Consider the following 18,660-nt stretch of genomic DNA (forward strand, 5'->3'; position numbering starts at 1 on the left):
TCTGGAACTCACTGCTTAGACCATCCTAGTGTCAACTCCCAGAGCTCCATTTGCCTCTTCCTCCTGAATTCTGGGATGAAAGGCATGGACCACCATACCTCTCTAAGGCATAGTTTCTTAACTCTAGAATTAATGACATTTTGAGCAGTTTTTTGTTTTTTTAAATTATAACTGGGTCTCCAGTGCATTATAAGGTGTGCATGAGTATCTCCAGTGTCTAACACTGGTGCTCTTACTGCGGCTAAACCTACTATCCTTGTCAGTAGTGTCTAGTAAATGTCTCTTGACTGCCAGTTGGTAAGACCTACTACTGTAGACAGAACTCCTTTTGAAGAACCTGTAAGACTGTCACTGTGTAAGGTGTGTAGTGTTTATCCAAAGATTGGTTGAATCTTTTGTCTTTAGAACAAAAGATTGTTTTCCCCTTTCTTTCCCCTTCCTTTACACTCTTCTCTCTCTCTCTCTCTCTCTCTCTCTCTCTCTCTCTCTCTCTCTCTCTCTCTCTCTCTCTCTCTCTCTCTGTGTGTGTCAGTTGATGTAGGTAAGTGCTTTACCACTGAGCTATATCCTACCTTGACTCCATTTTGATTTAAAGAAAAAGGTAAAGTTATCTATAAGAAATGTAACTAGAGTTTGAAAAAAATTTTAACAGTTTTTTTATGTTTAGTAGGTAAGTGCTCCACTACTGAATATATATACCTGAGGTCCAACAATTTTTTAAGAGTAGATTTTTATTTTTCAGTTTTTCAAGACAAGGTTTGTGTAGCCTTGGCTGTCCTGGAACTCACTCTGTAGACTAGGCTGGCCTCGAACTTAGATACATCTGCCTCTGCCTCCTGAGCGCTGGAACTAAAGACCTTTGCCACTACTCAGCAAGAATAGAATTTTTTCTTCAGTTACATAAGCTCCAGTTTTGTGTGAATTGTTTAGTGTGCCTTACGAGGTTCTGGAGAGAACTGAACTTAGCAGCCTTACAGAGTGCTTTAAAAAACAAAAGCCGGGCCGGGCGGTGGTGGCGCAAGCCTTTAATCCCAGCACTCGGGAGGCAGAGGCAGGTGGATCTCTGTGAGTTCGAGGCCAGCCTGGTCTACAAGAGCTAGTTCCAGGACAGGCACCAAAAACTACAGAGAAACCCTGTCTCGAAAATCCAAAAACAAAACAAAACAAAACAAAAAAAGCCGGTACAAGTGATATTGTTGGATTACATTTCTTGTTTTACTTTAACCTTCTTTTAGTTTTTGTTTTGTCTTCCCAAGCCCGCAAGACAGGGTTTCTTTGTTTAGCCTTGACTGTCCTAGAGTTCTGTAGACCAGGCTGTCCTCAGAAATGTGCCTACTTCCGGCTCCCAAGTCCTGGGATTAAAGTGTGCACTACTACCATCTTGTTTCTTCTTTTTTGAGACAAAGTCTTTTCATACCCCTGGCTGTAACTCACTGTGTTGAACAGTCTGGCTTGAACTCAAATTGCCTACCTCCCCCTCTTAGTGCTGGGACTAAACACATGCATCACTATCCATGACCTTTACATTACTCTTTTTTTTTTTTCCCCCCCCAAGACAGGGTTTCTCTGTGTATCATCTCTGGCTGGCATCAAACTTAGAGATCTGCCTGCCTCTGCCTCCCAAGTGCTGGGATCGAAGGTGTGTGCCACCACCACTGGCTTACTTTACTCTTAAGAAGACTGTAAGACTGGACATGTATTCAGTAATTGAACACTTGTCTTGCTTGTGGGAGGCTCTAGATTCTATCCTCAAGCACTACAAAAAGAGAGACTTTGGTCTGTGGCCAATGTTTAGATGCATCTTGGTTTCCTTGGCATGTCATTCCTTTGTAAAGTATATACTTATTTTCTGTGAACATACTGAGCATGTTGATCTCAACACCTCAAAGACTTTCTTGATTAGACTGATAGAGTAGTAAATAAATGGTGGGTAACAGTGTTTGGTTAAGATTGGGAGTACAAACCGGGTGATGGTGGCACATATCTTTAATCCCAGCACTCGGGAGGCAGAGGCAAGTGGATCTCTGTGAGTTCGAGGCCAGCCTGGTCTACTAGTTCCAGGACAGGAACCAAAAGCTACGGAGAAACCTGTCTCGGAAAAAAAAAAAAAAAAGATTGGGAGTACAGTGGGAGAGTGCTTGCCTAACACCTATAAGACTGTGGCTCTTGTCGTTAGCACTGGAGTAGGGGGAGCTAGGTGCAAAAAGTTAAGTGTCGTGGGTATTTTATGGGTATGAGAAGGGAAGAGGTTTGTGGGCCGGATCCAGAAAAAAGGTTGAGATGGACTTTAGTGAATTTGTTGGCACAGACATGTGAGAGGGACGGGGTGGGGAAGAGAGATTGATTTATCTGTTTAGAACAGAAAGGTCTGTAGCAGTGAAATAATTATATTGTTTGTTATCTTTGGGGAAAAGTACCCTTTTCCATACCAAAGTAGAGTACATATACAGTATGACTGGCGCTCAAACCAAGTAACAGAACCTTAGCTGTACCATAGGTACCCTACCACCAGTTATTTTTCTCAGTTTGTTTTTAAAAATCTCAGGGCTCACTAGGTAGCCCTGATTGACCTGAAACATGCCATGTAGACCTGTTTTTTTTTTTTTTTTTTTAAATGATTCAGGGTCCCAAAGTAGGGACCATCATATACCCAGGTCCCCCTTTACTGCATGGAGAGAGGAGAGCGAACAGAGGAGATGTGGGTGGAGTCAGGTCAGATCTTCCCAGGAAATGTGCCTTCTGCTCTGCGGTCATCCCAGGCTGAGACCCATGATATGGGTCAGAGGGACTTGTATACAAGTTGGTACCACTCACACACGGAGACATCACCCCCCTTTGCGGTCATTGCCTTCTCGCAGCGGTGGACATCCAGATAGTTCTGCCAGCAGTTCCTGGTCTGGTTCTGGTTTGGGAAGCGGCTGTCAAAGGGGGCAGTTTTGTAGTTCTTGATTTTGGTCTTGATGTCTTCAGCCATGGTGCCAACTCCTAAAGACTGCCATGGAGCAGTAGTAGTTCAACATGACCCTTAAGCAAAGGCGACAATGTCCTGTTTTGTTTTTTGAGACAGAAACAAACTCTCTTTAGTCTTGGTTGTCCTGAACTAGCTATGTAGAACTCACAGATTCTGCCTCTGCCTCGGCCTCCCAAGTGCTGGGATTAAAGGCGAGTGCCCATGCTCTGCCCTACCTGTTGGTTTTGAATTCACTGCTTACTCAGTCCTATGGGATAAAAGGTATGTGCCCCTATGTCTACCTTTTCTCATTTCTTGTAGCACAGATTAGTGTGTATGAGTAAAAGAATAGATATGAGTATATACTGTATGGTTAAAGTTTGAGGGTTTTTGAAAATGCCCTTAAAAATGCAAAATTTTCTGTCTGCCATTTATCTGTCTATGTGCATAGGTCAGAGGAGCGCTTTGGAAAGGTGGTTCTCTGCACTGGGGGTTCCAGGGATCACAGGTCATGAGCCTTGAAGACTCAGAACACTTTTACTTGTTAAGCTGTTTCAGAGGGCTCTTTGAAATCTTTTGTTTAAAAAAACCAAACAAACAAAACAAAAAAAAAAAACTTCCTGAAAACCTCCCCTCCAGGCTTTAATGGAAGCATTCAGTCTCTTGGCAGAGGCGGGGTGATTGTTTTTGAATCGGAGGCCAGTCTGGTCTACATATCAAATTCCATGACAGTTAGGGCTGCAGAACAACAAACAAAAGCCCTCCAGGTTTGGTGACATATGCCTATAACCCCAGCATTTGGGAATTAGAGACAGTATTAGGGGTTTAGGGCCAGCCTGAGTTACATCAGGCTCTGTCTCAGAAGCCATACAGCAACAAAACCCCAAATAAACCCAAACCCACTATAGTTAATAGTCTTAGAAATGGTTAAAATTTATTGTGTGTGTGTTTTTGGTTTTGTTTTGTTTTTAAGAACACAAAGATACCATAATGAATTCTTTACCAGTAAGATTGGAAAATTGTGCCCATCACTGGTGGTACACGGCTTTAATCCTAGCACTTGGGAGGCAGAGGCAGGAAGATCTTTGAGTTTGAGGCGAGCCTGGTCTACAGAACAAGTTCTGGGACAGCGAGGGCTACATAGAGAAACCCTGTCTCGAGAAAAAAAGAAAAAGATTGGAAAAAAGAGATTAGTTGTTGGTCCAAAGAGATTAGTTGTTGGTCAATGACACAAAGAGATTAGTTGTTGGTCAATGACACAAAGAGATTAGTTGTTGGTCAATGATACAAAGCTAGTTAGTGGTGCAGGACACTACTACAAATACAATATGTCAGTGTTCATGAGAAGTCTTTTTATGCTAATACTAATAAATATTAATAAAATCAATACTAAATAAGTGCAAAGAGTGATATTCTAATATTAGGTATTTGTTTTCTCTTTTCCCTCTTTATGTGAAAATTTAAACTTGCCAGGAGGCAGAAATATTTAATTCTTGGATTATAAAGTAGTAAATTTAGTAATTAAGAGTGTGGGCATTATAATTAAATTTTAAGTCCTAGTTTTTCTACTGAAGTTCAAAATACTGATTCTGGCTCTCTTTTTTTCTTGAGACAGGGTCTCATATTGGGGGAGACACACCACAGTGCGAGGACAGGACAGACAGCTTCAGGTGTTGGTCTCTACCATTCCATCTTGTTTGAAACAGGATGTCTCTTTATTTTTATGTTTTATGAGAGGCTGACTGGCTTGGAAGTTTCTGGGGGATTCTGTGTCCTTGCCTTTCATCTCACTGTAGAGACACTGGAACTTTGTCACATGGGCATTGGAGATTTGCATTCCGGTGCTAACATTTGTGCTTTCCTCACTGAGCCAGCACCTTAGCCCCTTAGTAACTGCTTATGGGAGTTTACCTCAGTTTTTAACTTAGAGCTTTGTTATCATGTAGGAACATCTAGGACTGATGGCCAAAGAGAATAATACCTAGGGATGTATGGGCTTTGAGGTGTTATTCTCTTTTAGGAGATGGTTTATTTTTTATTTTTTTTAAATATTTATTTATTTATTATGTAAACAATATTCTGTCTGTATGTCTGCAGGCCAGAAGAGGGCACCAGACCTCATTACAGATGGTTGTGAGCCACCATGTGGTTGCTGGGAATTGAACTCAGGACCCTTGGAAGAGCAGGCAATGCTCTTAACCACTGAGCCATCTCCAGCACTAGGAGATGGTTTATAAATGAAGGAAAAATGTGTGTTGAAAATGTCCCTCCTCAGCCGGACAGTGGTGGCGCACATCTTTAATCCCAGCACTTGGGAGGCAGAGGCTGGTAGATCTCTGAGTGAGGCCAGCTTGGTCTACAAAGCATGTTCCAGGGCAGCCAGGACTGTTTGACAGGGAAGCCCTATCTCTGAAAAAAGAAAATAAAATGTCCCTCCTCTCCCTGTTTCTTACTTTTCTTTGTTTTTGAGATCACTTTTCTGGCTAAGGATTCTTTATATTTATTTGATATTCCCTATATGTGGTTGATTTTTATTTACTCTTTAAAGGTATGATAAAATGCACATAGCTTTGAACATAGCTCATTTGTAGGGCACTTGCCTTGTATGTGCAAGGCTCTGAGTCTGATCCCAGTACTACCCCCTAGCTCTGATAAAGCACTAAGCAAAGTTTGCTAGGTTAATCACTTCTAGATGTGTAGTTAAAGTGTTAAGTGTATTTGCTCTGCTGTTGTGCAGCCACTTACCATCTTTTTCCAGAACTTTACTTTTTTTGTTTGTTTTTTGTTTTTTTTTTTGAGACAGATTTTCTCAGTAGCTATGGAACCAATCCTGGAACTTGCTCTGTATACCGGGCTGGCCTCTTCCTCACAGAGATCTGCCTGCTTCTGCCTCTCGAGTGCTCGGATTAAAGGCATGTGCCAACACCACCTGGCCAAAACTTTTCTTATCCTGTACTCAGTAACACACTCTCATTCCATTCCTAACAATCATCATTCTCTTTTCTGTTTTTATGATTTGGATTACTCTTATTATTTGTAACTGTTTCTTTTAAGACTTAATTTGTTTCACTTAGCTTTATCCCCCTCTTTGCCTTTTGGATCTCTGACTAGGGGGATGGCTCACTGGATAAAATGCTGGCTGCTCAAGGGTGGGCGAGTTGAGTTCTGATCCTAAGTACTCTCATAAAAGCCAGGTACAGTGGAATGCCTTGTAACCCCAGCATTGGGGTGCAGGGATGGGCAGATATCTGGTGCTTCCCTGGTTGCTAGTGTAGCTGAAATTGCAAGCTCCAGGTTCACAGAGAGACCTTTGGCTCAAAAAATAAGGTGAGGGATTGACAGGAAGGCTCAACAGGTAAAGGTACTTGCTTCCAATCCTGATCCACAGGATCCACTAGTGAAAGTAGAGAATTGACTCCTGCAATTCTGAGCCCCACATGCTTGTGCCATGACACATGTGCATCCCTCCTCCAGAAAATAAATATAATAAAAAGTTGAGTTCTATGATATTGACTGCTAGTTCCATCTACATTACGGAGACACACAAACATTTAGAATAGGGGTTAGTGTTATGGTTCAGCTGTAAAGAGTAGTTACAACTGCAGATTGCCCAGGATTGGTTCTAAGTGTCTACTTTGGGCTGCTTGCAACCTCTTGTAAGTACAGCTCCAGGGTATTCACTATCTTCTTCTGGCCACCCTGGACATATCACTCACATGGACCATGAAGAAACATGCTTGCATATGTAATTAAAAATAAAAAGGTCAGGTGTAGTGGTGCATGCCTTTAAGCCTTTAATCTCAGCTTTTGAGAGATAAGCTTATGGATTTCTGTGAGTTCACAGCTAGCCTGGTCTACACAGTAAGTTCCATACCTGCTAGGGCCTTATTTCAAAGATACATACATGAAATATAAAAAAACTGAAAGTGGTCTTATACTGTCATTTTCCTTTATGTTCTCTGCTGACTATTTTATAATCATAGCCTTTATAGCTTTTCTGGCCTATTTATTATCAAGGCTCAGATTTATACTTTTATCCCTGTATAAACTTCAGATTTTGTATTTCAAAGCTTGAATAGTAGTGAACTTGCTGTTAAGTTGAGCTGTAGGACTTGGACCAAACTTTTATGTCCACCCCCCCATTGAGTTTATTAGTGTGTTTATATGGCAGATGTGTGGTTGGAGAATGACTTGTGGGAGTCAGTTCTCTATTTTCATTATATGGATTAACCATTGAGCCATCTCACTAGCCCTTTTTCTTAAAAATGAATTGTGTGTGCTCAGAGGATGGCTTGCAGGAATTGGCTCTGCTTCCACCACGTGAGCTCAGTTTCAATTTACCAGTCTTTGCTTTACCTGTTTGATCCAACTTCCTGATTCCCAATTCTTTGCTTTTGTTTGTTTTGTTTTGTTTGTTTGTTTTTGTTGAAACAGGGTTTCTTTACGCAGCCCTGGTTGTCCTGGAACTCATTGTAGATCAGGCTGACTTCCAACTCATAAGAGACCCTCCTGCCTCTGCCTCCCTAGTGCTGGGATTAAAGGCCTGTTACAAGTCCTTTGGTTCTGTAACCTCCTTATGCCAAGTATATGGGACACATGCATATAATCCCAGCACCCAAAAGAATGGGATGAGGCTAGAAGAAACCATCAGAACCAGGAGATAAAGCCCTACCTGAGCAAGAAAATGGAATTCTTGTTCATAAAAAGAAATAAAACTTATTTATCCTAAAATGCTACTAATGTTTTAAAGATTGCATCTCCTGTAGATTATGCTGACCTTGAACATGCTATATAGCCAAGGCAGTTAGTGAATCTCCTAATCCTCTAGCCTCCATTTTCCAGGCACTATGATTATAGGTCATTTGTGTCATCATGCCTGGCTAAAATGCCGCTTGATGAGTCTTGAACCCTCAGTTTACTCCTGTTCTCAAGTGTCGCTGCCAGACTTTATTAGTGCACTCAGGATATTATTGTCTGTCGGTTTTGATAGACTTCTAGAAAACTCCTTGAAAGTTCTTAGAATCCTTTTTTTTTAAGGCATCTTGTAGATTCCTGGAATGTAATAGCTTGATATTTTAAAATGTTATCGCTTCAGACCTTTGATAGGTACACTTTGCTTTTGTGTTCCTATCTGCTTATTTTTGAGTCAGGATCTCTTGCCTAGACTGACCTCAGACTTGATATGTAGCTGAAGGTGATGATGAACTTTATCCTTCAGTCTTTGTTTCAAGTGTTGGGAGGACAGGTCTACACCACCACATTCTGTTTATGGGGAATAGGGATTGAACCCCTAGGATTTGTCATGCCTGGCAAATGTTCTACCTGCTGAACTACATCCTAACCCTATTGGATTTTTTTTGTTTATTTGTTTTGTTTTTGTTTTTCCAGACAGGGTTTCTCTGTGTTACAGTCCTAGCCATCCTGAAACTCACTTGGTAGACCAGGCTGGTCTCAAACTCACTGAGATCCGTCTGCCTCTGCCTCCTAAGTGCTGGGATTAAAGGTGTGCGCCACCACCACCCAGCTCCCTAATGGATTTTTTAAACCACAGAGTTTTTCTGTAGCTCTGGCTGACCTGGAAATCGCTCACCAGGCTGGCCTTGAACTCAGAGATCTGTCTGCGTCCGCTTCTGCCTCTGGAAGAATGATGGGATTAAAAGTGTGTGCCACCACCTAAAGTAGGTCTTTTAGTGTGTATTTGTGTATTCCTGAGCAGGCCGGAAGAGCATGTCAGGTCCCTTAGAGCTGAAATTACAGCAACTGTGAGCCCCCAGGTATGCTGAAAACTGAGCAGCATGCACTCTTAATCATTTGAATCATCTCTCTAGCTTCTCTCAATTTTTATGTGTTTTCTTCTCTAGATTTGCTTCAAATTGTCTGTTGAGATTGTCTTACTCATCTGTGAGTTAGCTTGTTTAATGCTGTTCTTAAAGCATTTGATAATAAAACATTTTGTGTTTCCTTTGTAAATCAGTCTATATTAAAGAGTATTTTTTCTTTTAGATTATATTTATTTTATAAGCATGCTTGTTTTGCTTGCTTGTTTGAATGTATATCGTGTGCATATCTGGCTGCCCTAGTGCATTGGCTCTTTTGGAACTGGAGTTAGGGATAGTTGGGAATCACAGTGTCGGTGCTGAGAATATAGAATCTCAAGTCTTTTGCAAGAACGGTCAGTGCTGTTAACTGCTGATCCATTTCTTTAGTCCCTAGAATAAAAAAAAGTTCAGAATACTTTCTACATTTGTTAGACATTTAGTTATTTCCAGTTTATTGCTGAGTATTTTGAGTGTATATATGAATGATATATACTGATTTCACATTAACTGTTTGGATGTAGTTTTTAAATAAATATTTGTTTTTTGTTTTTATTTTTTATTGATATTTATTGAGCTCTACATTTTTCTCTGCTCCCCTCCCTGCCTCTCCCCTTCTCCCTTTAGTTCTCCCCCAAAGTCCCCATGCTCCCAATTTACTCAGGAGATCTTGTCATTTTCTACTTTCTACTTCCCATGTAGATTAGATCTATGTAAGTCTCTCTTAGTGTCTGCATTGTTGTCTAAGTTCTCTGGGATTGTGGTTTGTAGGCTGGCTTTCTTTGCTTTATGTTTAAAAACCACCTATGAGTGAGTACTTGTGATAATTGTCTTTCTGTGTCTGGGTTACTTCACTCACAATAATGTTTTCTAGCTCTATCCATTTTCCTACAAAATTCAAGCTGTTGTTATTTTTTCTGCTGTGTAGTATTCCATTGTGTAAATTTTTCCTATCCATTCATCGATCAAGGGGCATTTAGATTGTTTCCAGGTTCTGGCTATGACAAACTAAGCTTCTATTAACACAGTTGAGCACATGTCCTTGTTGCACAATTGGGCATCCTTTGGATATATACTCAAAAGTGGTATTATTGGGTCTTGAGGAAGGTTGTTTCTTAGTTTTCTGAGAAATCGCCACACTGACATCCAAAGGAGTTGTACCAGCTTGCATTCACACCAGCAATGCAGGAATGTTCCCTTTTCCCCCACAACCTCTCCAGCATAAGTTGTCATCAGTGTTTTTGATCTTGGCCATTCTTATAGTTGTAAGATGGGATCTCAGAGTTGTTTTGATTTGCGTTTCTCTGGTGACTAAGGATGTTGAACATTTCCTTAAGTGTCTTTCATCCATTTTAGATTCCTCTGTTGAGAGTTCTCTGTACTCCATTTTTTTAAATTGGATTATGTGATCTTTTGGTGTTCAATTTCTTGAGTTCTTTGTATATTTTGGAGATCAGACCTCTGTCTGATGTGGGGTTAGTGAAGATCTTTTCCTATTCTGTATGCTGCTGTTTTGTCTTGTTGACTGTGTCCTTTGCTTTACAGAAGCTTTTCAGTTTCAGGAGGTCCCATTTATTAATTGTTTCAGTGTCTGTGCTGCTGGATTATATTCAGGAAGTGGTCAATGCGTTCAAGTGTACTTCCCACTTTCTCTTCTATAAGGTTCAGTGTGGCTGACTTTGTTAATAAGGTCTTTGATCCATTTGGACTTGAGTTTTGTGCATGATGATAGATATGGGTCTATTTTCATTCTTCTACATGTTGGCATCCAGTTATGCCAGCATCACTTGTTAAATATGCTTTCTTTTTTCCGTTGGATACTTTTTGCTTCTTTATCAAAGATCAGGTGTTCGAAGATGTGTGTATTGATATCTGGGTCTTCTATTTGGCTTCATTGGTCCTCCTGTTTGTTCTTATGCCAGGACCAGGCTGTTTTCAGTACTGTAGCTCTGTAGTAGAGTTTGAAGTCAGGGATTGTGATGACTCCAGAAGTTCTTTTATTGCCCAGGATTGTTTTGGTTATCCTGGGTTTTTTGCTTTTCCATTCTTTCGAAGTCTTTGAAAAATTTTGCTGGGCCAAATATTTGTTTTATAAGTAAATGTTTTCTATAGTTCAGTTTTTCTTTGGGCTGCCAGCTCACAAGGAATGACATAGAGACTTCTTACTAATATGAATGCTCACTTAGCCTTATCTTAGTCTTGTTCCTAACTAGTTCTTATCACATAACCTGTATTTTGTAATTTATATACTGTTCTGTGACTTGTTAACTCATCTCTCTGTACTGCCCCTGCTGCTTCTTCCACGTTTGGCTGGCTACTCTGCTTCTCTTTTTCCCATAGTCCTCTCTGTGCCTGGAAGTCCTACCTATACCTCCTGCCTAGGTATTGGCCGTTCAGATTTTTATTATACCAATCACAGATGACATTTTCACACGGTATACAAATATCCTGCAGCAGCATTCATCCATTTATTATTTTGAATGAGAAAGGGCTTACAATTTAGCCTCAGCTTCTTGAATGCTGGGATTACAGGTTTATGCTATGTCTGGTTTCTAAATTAACCCAAGTGCTCGCCTAAGATATCTCTGCTTCCATGCAAACTTAGTACATCATTTGTAGTACTCAGTCATATCCCCAGCCCTGGATGGTTATGTATGTCAGACCTTGTCCCCATGCAAGGTATACTGTGTAGCCCTGGCTGGACTGGACCTCATTATATACAACAGGTCTTGAACTCTTAACCTCTTCCTAGAGTCTTGAGATTAAAGGTGTGTGTGCCTCCATGCCCAGCTGTCCGGCCTTTTTAAAAAAATTTTTTATTCATTTTTATTTTTTGATTGATTTATTAGCTTGGTAGTGGTGGCACTTGCTAGGACTTGGGGGGCAGAGGCAGGAAGATCTCTGTGAGTTCTAGGCTAGCCTGGTCTACAGAGCAAGTTCAAGGACAGGCTCCAAAGCTACACAGAGAAACCACGTCTCGAATAAAACAAAAAAAAACCCAACCAAGAACATTTATTATGTATAGTTTTCTGTCAGCATGTATGTCTGCACACTAGAAGAAGGCACCAGATCTCATTATAGATGATTTTGAGATACCATGTGGTTGCTGGGAATTGAACTCAGGACCTCTGGAAGAGCAGTCAGTGCTCTTAACCTCTGAGCCATCTCTACAGCCCCAGGCCGTTTTTGTTTTTTTAAATGTATCTGGATTTGCTCATACCTTTTGTCCTAAGAAGTTTACTTTGTGAGGTGCTGCACTATCCTCCAATTGCCCCATAAGAAATGGGGATGTGCCAGGTGTGATGGTGCACGACTTTAGTCCCAGTACTTGGGAGGCAGAAGCAGGAGGATCTCTTGAGTTTGGTCTATAGAGACAGGACATCCAGGGCTACCCAGAGAAACCCTGTTTTTGTTTTTGTTTTTGTTTTTGTTTTTGTTTTTTTAAAAAACAACCAACCAAACAAAAAACTACTGATGTATTATCAAAGGTGGTGACCTAGTTAAATAAATTTAAAGATTTTTTGGGGAGCTTATCCCAGCCATCATGAAAGTAATAATTTTGTTCTGCTCTGTAACTAGGAGAAGTGTAAAATTGTTAAAGATGGGCTCCAGGTCAAGGTGCTCATCTATTCCATGTATGAGCTACTAATTTAGTTGAGTCCTCTAGAAAATGAACGTCCAGGTGAAAAACTAGGAAGTTGCCTGGCGGTAGTAGCGCACGCCGTTAATCCCAGCACTTGAAAGGCAGAGGCAGGTGGATCTTTGTTAGTTTGAAGTTAGCCTGGTCTATAAGAGCTAGTTCCAGGATAGGCTCCAAAGCTACAGAGAAACACTATTTCGAAAAAACAAAACAAAACAAAAAAACTTAGGAAATAAGGTTGCAAAAGGAAGTTATTTTGGCTTTTGTTGTTTTCCCCTTTGAAGATCTCAAGGGACATCTATGTGGTATATTATGACATCATCTGTATCTGTGGGTTCTTTTGTTTATCTTCATAGTCTTTTATCTATTCAGATATTGAGTATTGCTTGCGTTAATAAAATAGACATTGTCATTGCTTTACTGAGTAGATTTTGCCTACTAAGGCAGTGAGATACTGAACAGCTAATTTTTAAGTGTGTGTGTATAGCCTAAGGGAAGCTGTAAGGTTGAGTAATTTAGTTTGACCTCAGGGAGAGAGTTCCTTGGGAATAACCCTTACACAACAATACTTGGAGGGTAAATTTGAATGTACTTACTTATGTATGGAAAGCTGATAATGATGACAACTAAAGATGGGAAGAAATTACTTAATTATCTTTTTTTATCTTCCTCCTTTTCCCATCCATTTCTTTTGAGACAGGGTGTCATATGTGTCCCTGGCTGGTCTTGAACTTGCTATGTGGATCAGGCTGTAGACAGAGATGAGCCTGATACTGCCTTCTGAGATGGAAAGCATGGGCTCACCTTGCCCAGCTTAATTACTTTACTTTTTCTTTCTTCTTTTTTTTGGGGGGGGGGGTTCAAGACAGGGTTTCTCAGTAGCTTTGGAGCCAGTCTTGGAACTCTGTAGTCCAGGCTGACCTCAAACTCACAGAGATCCACCTGCCTCTACCTCCTGAGTGCTGGGATTAAAGGCATGTGCCATCACCACTCGGCTTAATTATTTTCTTAGTTTTTGTAAATATATGCTACATGTTTGCTTTAGATAGATAGTAAAGGTTATGTGTAATTCCACCATGGAAATATTTCCTTTTTCTTTTTATCTCATCTACATCTGCATTTTGTTTTGAGACAAGGCCTTATATCCCAGGCCAGCCTTGACTTCACTACACAGCTGAGAATGACCTTGAATTTTTCACCACCATTGGCCTTTTTAATTTCAAGATAGGGTTTCCCTGTGTAGCCTCGTTTGTCCTGGAAGTAACAGCTACTCAGCTACGCTGTGAAGTCAAGGCTGGCCTTGAACTCGTAGTCCACCTACCTCTTGTCTCCCAAGTGCTGGCACTAAAGGTCTTCTGGTTGCTGAGATTAAAGGTGTGTGCCACTGCATCTGACCCCCCCACCCCCGCTTTATTGTTTTCAGACATTAGCAGTGGTAGTCTTACTGCATAGTCCTTGGACTTGAAACTGTTAAGGTCAGTACTCAGAAGAAATGGGGTCTGTTTAAACATGGTAGGAATTTGGGCAGTGATGAAAGATGAACTGGGAAAGGTGGTAGGATCCAGATCACTTCAGATGTTTTAAGAGAGAAATTTGGGTTTTAAATAACTGTGGGAGTCAATGTGGAGTTTAAAGGAAAAGACAAAGTTTGGGTGGTTTGTGTGTGTGAGAATGGGGGGAATGAAGGGGGTTGGGAGGTAAGGGGTGTGAGGGTATGGGTGGGATTAGAGGAAAAAGGAACTAAATCAGTGGTTCTCAAACTTCCTAATGCTGCGGCCCTTTAATACAGTTCCTCATGTTGTGGTGATCCCCACTATAAAATTATTTTGTTGCTACTTCATAACTTATTTTACTACTGTTAGGAATTGTAGTAAAAATATTGAGAACCACTGATCTGGAGGTTTGCCTTTCTGGATATAACAAGAAACAAGATAGTAATCTGTAATTTAGATAAGTAGGGGAAGTCTAAAGGAGGTGTTCCAGGTGGTTTTAGCATTATTGATTTCTGAGATGGGGTCCTGCTACGTGTGTGACCTGTTTCCTAAACTGGCTTTAACCTTGACATTTCTATCTCAGCCTGCTGAGTTCTGGGATTACAGAAAGATATGACTATGCCCAGCTAATAGACTACTTTTCATTTTCAATCTATAGTCCTTAAGGATGTGCCTTTTGTTTTTAAATTCTCAAAATAATTTTCTAGATAACATATCTGAAGTTCAGCAGGAAAAGACATACATGGTGGAAAGGGACCATCTATTAAAAATTGTCTTCTCATCTATACATACCCCCTACCCCATGCACAGATGAATAACAATGTTCAAGAATGTGTTTTTGATAGACTCCCAGTAAAAAAGAAAAGGGGAAATTGTCTGCTTTCGTATCAGGTATGATGCTGTGTAGAGTAGGTTGGCCTTGAATTCCAGATCTTCCTGTCTCAAGTGGTGTCAGCACAGGTTTGTACCACCCTGTTCAGAAAGGAGATTCAGTAGCTTGCTATGGAGAAAGAGTAGGAAAAAATGCAGAATGATCATTTGGGAAACTGTCTAGGTGACTTGGACAAGAGATGACAGTAAATTGGGCTTGAGTTGAGTAGGGACCTGAAGAGTATTGGTAGTGCTGGGATATGCTTAAAAGGCACAGCAGCAAGATCAGTGGATTAGCAAAACATGGCTTTGCTTTTAGTCATTAGTGGCGGTGCTAATTTTTGAGATGGATGGAAAAGAGCAAGAATTTTGCTATGTCCTTTTTAGGTTTATGTTGATGGAAATAACAAGCAAGCAGTTGAGTTTATGAGTCTGGAGGCGAGATCTGGAGAGAGATTTGACATAGGTAAGGTAAGCAGGTGATATATTTAAAGCCTCAGCTGGGGAGTCTTATGGGGAAATAGCCTAAAATAGAGATTTAGGATGAAGTCCTGGTCTTTGTGTTTAGCCTTTTGTACATACTGAAATTGTAACTGGAGATCACTAACAGAGGATAGAATGAGTTATTCCTTGTGTTAAGAAAAGCTGAAGTGCATGGTGTCACTAAAGCCAAGAATAGAGTGTTAGAAAGAAATTGGCCCATTAGGTTGCTGAAAGGAAAATTACTATAGAATTTTCAGTGTAGTTGCCATAGATGTCCTTGCTGGAGTTTGTATTGGAAAGGTGAAGATAAAAGTCTGATTGGAATGGGTTGCTGAAAGGTCGGTGAGAAAGTGGCATAGGAGAGTGGAGATGAGAGGGCGTGTTGAGCTGGGGAAGTCAGGCTGGAGGGAGCTCTGAAAAGAACTGATAGTGCAGTGAGTTGTATGTTGGTGGTAGGAGAACTTGATGATGCTGGAGAGTAATCAGAATGTTTTTTCCCTAACAAGATTGCAAGGGAAGTTGCAAAGTTTCTGAAAAAGAAAAGGGTATGGTGGTACTCATAACAAAGTGGGAAGATTAATCTTTAATAGAAACACTTAGGACAATGTTAATTTTTAGTTGGAATTTTTGGTCTGCCCTTTAACAAACCAATTAACAGTGGTTGTGTTTTCTCTATTAGTGGTGCCTTGGGGTGAGAGGAACAGTGGTTATTTTATTTATTTTATTTTAAGTTCATTGGGAAATGAGTTAAATGGGGGCTTTTAAAAATGAATACCATGAAAGAAAACAAATCAGGTTTGTCAAGAGTGAGAGTGTTAATTAACAAATGTTCCTGGAATCTGAACTAAGAAGAAAAGTGAGCCCACAGATTGAGAACCCCTGTACAAGATTGTCACTGATGCCAGCGTTCTTGTCTTTTATTTTATAGTCCTGAAGATTGAACACAGGACTTCTCCCATGCTAGGCAGATACTGTGCCACGGAGCTACATACATCTCCAGCCCTCTTTGCCTTTTATTTTGACACACGCTCTCACTAAATTGATTTGGTTGGTTTTGAACTTGAAATCATCTCGCCTCAATTTCCTGAGTAGGTAGAATTACCAGCCCTAGATTCTTTCTTTCTTTCTTTTTCTTTCTTTTTTAAAGGAATTAAAAAAAAATTTTGGTACTGCCTGCATGTATGTCTGTTTACTACATGTGAGCTTGGTGCCCATGGAGGCCAGAAGAGAGTAAGGATGTCCTGGAACTGGAGTTACAGATAGGATCTGCTGTATGGATGTTTGGGTCCATAGTTTCAAGACTATGTCCCTTGGAAAATCACTAAGACATCTATCTAGTAGGTCTTTCCCCTACCCCCATTTAATCAAAGTAGAATCTTATGTATGCTATATGTGTCTTCCCCCTTTAATATATGTATTTTCTTTGTTACATTAAGTATTTCTTTATAAGGACTGTAGACACTGAAATTTAAAACATGTTTTAGTATTTCCTCACTATACGGTTCAATCCTGAGTGGGATATCTTTTTATGGAATTGAGTTTATTTACCTAAGATAAGCTTTTTTTTTTTTAAGACTTATTTATTTGCATTGGTGTTTACCTACATGTTTGTCTGTGTGAGGGTAGATCCCCTGGAACTGGAATTACAGATAGTTGTGAGCTGCCATGTGGGCTAAGAATTGAACCCAGGTCCTCTGGAAGAATAGCCAGTGCTCTTAACCATTGAGCCTTTTCTCCAGCCTCTAAGTTAAGCTTTTTTATTTTTAAATTTTATTTATTAATAGTTTATGTATGAGTGCTCTGCATGTAAACTAAACCTGCTGTCCAGAAGAGAGATACTATTATAGATGGTTGTGAGCCACCATGTGGTTGTTGGGAATTGAACTTGGAACCTCTGAAAGAGCCATCAGTGCTCTTAAACCCTGAGCCATGTCCAGCCCTAAGCTAATAAGCTTTTTAAAAGGAGAATTGTATTATACTCAGCTATTACTAAAGTCATGAGTTCATCAAGCTCATGCCAATTAATATGTGATATATAAATAATATACATAAAATATGCACATATATAAAATACACATAAAATATATTTTAAAGACAGTTTTCACTATGTAGTCTGTGTTGGTCTTGAATTTATCTGTCCTCCACCTTTAGGATCATAGGAACTCACAGAGATCTACCTGCCTCTGCTCTGGAATGCTGGAATTAAAGGTGTGTGCCATGTGCCACCATGCCTTCCTGAAGGAAAGTATTTAATTAGGGCTTGCTTATAGTTCAAAAATTTGGTCCATTGTCATGGCAAGAAGCATGGTGGCATGTAGGCAGACTGGTGTTGGTGTGGTAGCCGAGAGTTCTACTTCAGGAGTGGCAGGCAGCAGGAAGAGAGATCGATCGATACTAGGCCTAGCTGGCCCTGAACTTGAGTGATCCTTACTTATACTTCTGCGTTGCTAATGCTTAGGATTATAGATATTCACTACCATGTTAGCTTGATATTTGGATGAAAATTTCATTTTAGAATAAATGCAAGCAAGATGTAGTTGAAAGTGTTTATTTTTTTAAAATGTAGTAATTGGGCCAGAGAGATAGCTTAGGAGTTAAGAGCACTTGCAACTTTTCCAGATAACCTGGTTTCAATTCCCAGATACCGTATTCTGTAACTCCAGTTCCAGGGGATCCAATAGCCTCTTTTGACCTCCATAGGTACTAAACAAGCAAGTATTGCACAGGCATTTACATACTTGTAACACCCATACTCAATAACAACAAATAGATTATTTATGGGCTAGTAATGCATCTCATCTGGGTAGAGTGCTTATCCTAGCATGTGCAGAAGCCTTGCTTTGATCTTCAATACTCCATGTGGATGGTGGCACATAACCAAAATCACAGCACTTAGTAGGCTGAGGCAGAAAGATTGCCACAGGTTTGAGGTTGGCCTGGGTTGCATAGGGAGACTGAAAAAACAGTAATAACACAAATTACTACTTCACACTCAGCATTGCAGTGTCAAGGATTGCTTTCTGTACTGTGCTGTGTTTTTGTTATTTTGTTTTTCATTCCTGAAACTGTATTAGAAGTGTGTTAACCCATTTTGGGGGTAAGGGAAGGGTAGTGTTGGGCTTTAAGTTACAGCCTAGCACGTGTTCTGTATGCCTATTCCCAGCCTAGGGAAATAGAGGCAGGGAGATTAGAGGACAATTTTTTCTTGGTGTGTGGGTTGTTGAGTTTTTTTATTTTTTAATATTTTTTATGATTTATTTGACTTTATGTGCATTGGTGTGAAGGTTTCAGATCCCCTGGTACTGGAGTACCAGACAGCTGTGAGCTGCCATGTGGGTGCTGGGAATTGAAACTTAGGTTCTCTAAAGAACAGTCAGAGCTCCTAACTGCCAAACCATCTCTCCAGCC

General features: G+C 40.3%; 2 protein-coding genes and 1 pseudogene across 2 annotated transcripts in view; 2 read left to right on the plus strand and 1 right to left on the minus strand.

Annotated features, from left to right (window-relative positions):
- N4bp2 (NEDD4 binding protein 2) overlaps positions 1-18,660 on the plus strand; it is a 330,918-nt gene that overhangs the window by 45,304 nt on the left and 266,954 nt on the right. The window lies entirely within an intron of this gene.
- Positions 1-18,660, plus strand: part of Ube2k (ubiquitin conjugating enzyme E2 K) — a 53,768-nt gene that overhangs the window by 4,109 nt on the left and 30,999 nt on the right. The gene's annotated exons all lie outside the window — the stretch shown is intronic.
- LOC126506371 (cytochrome c oxidase subunit 6B1-like) lies at positions 554-12,156 on the minus strand (annotated as a pseudogene).

Source organism: Alexandromys fortis, unplaced genomic scaffold (genome assembly GCF_014885135.2).
Source record: "Alexandromys fortis isolate MF-2015 unplaced genomic scaffold, M_Fortis_MF-2015_v1.1 scaffold_0, whole genome shotgun sequence".
Taxonomy (NCBI): domain Eukaryota; kingdom Metazoa; phylum Chordata; class Mammalia; order Rodentia; family Cricetidae; genus Alexandromys; species Alexandromys fortis.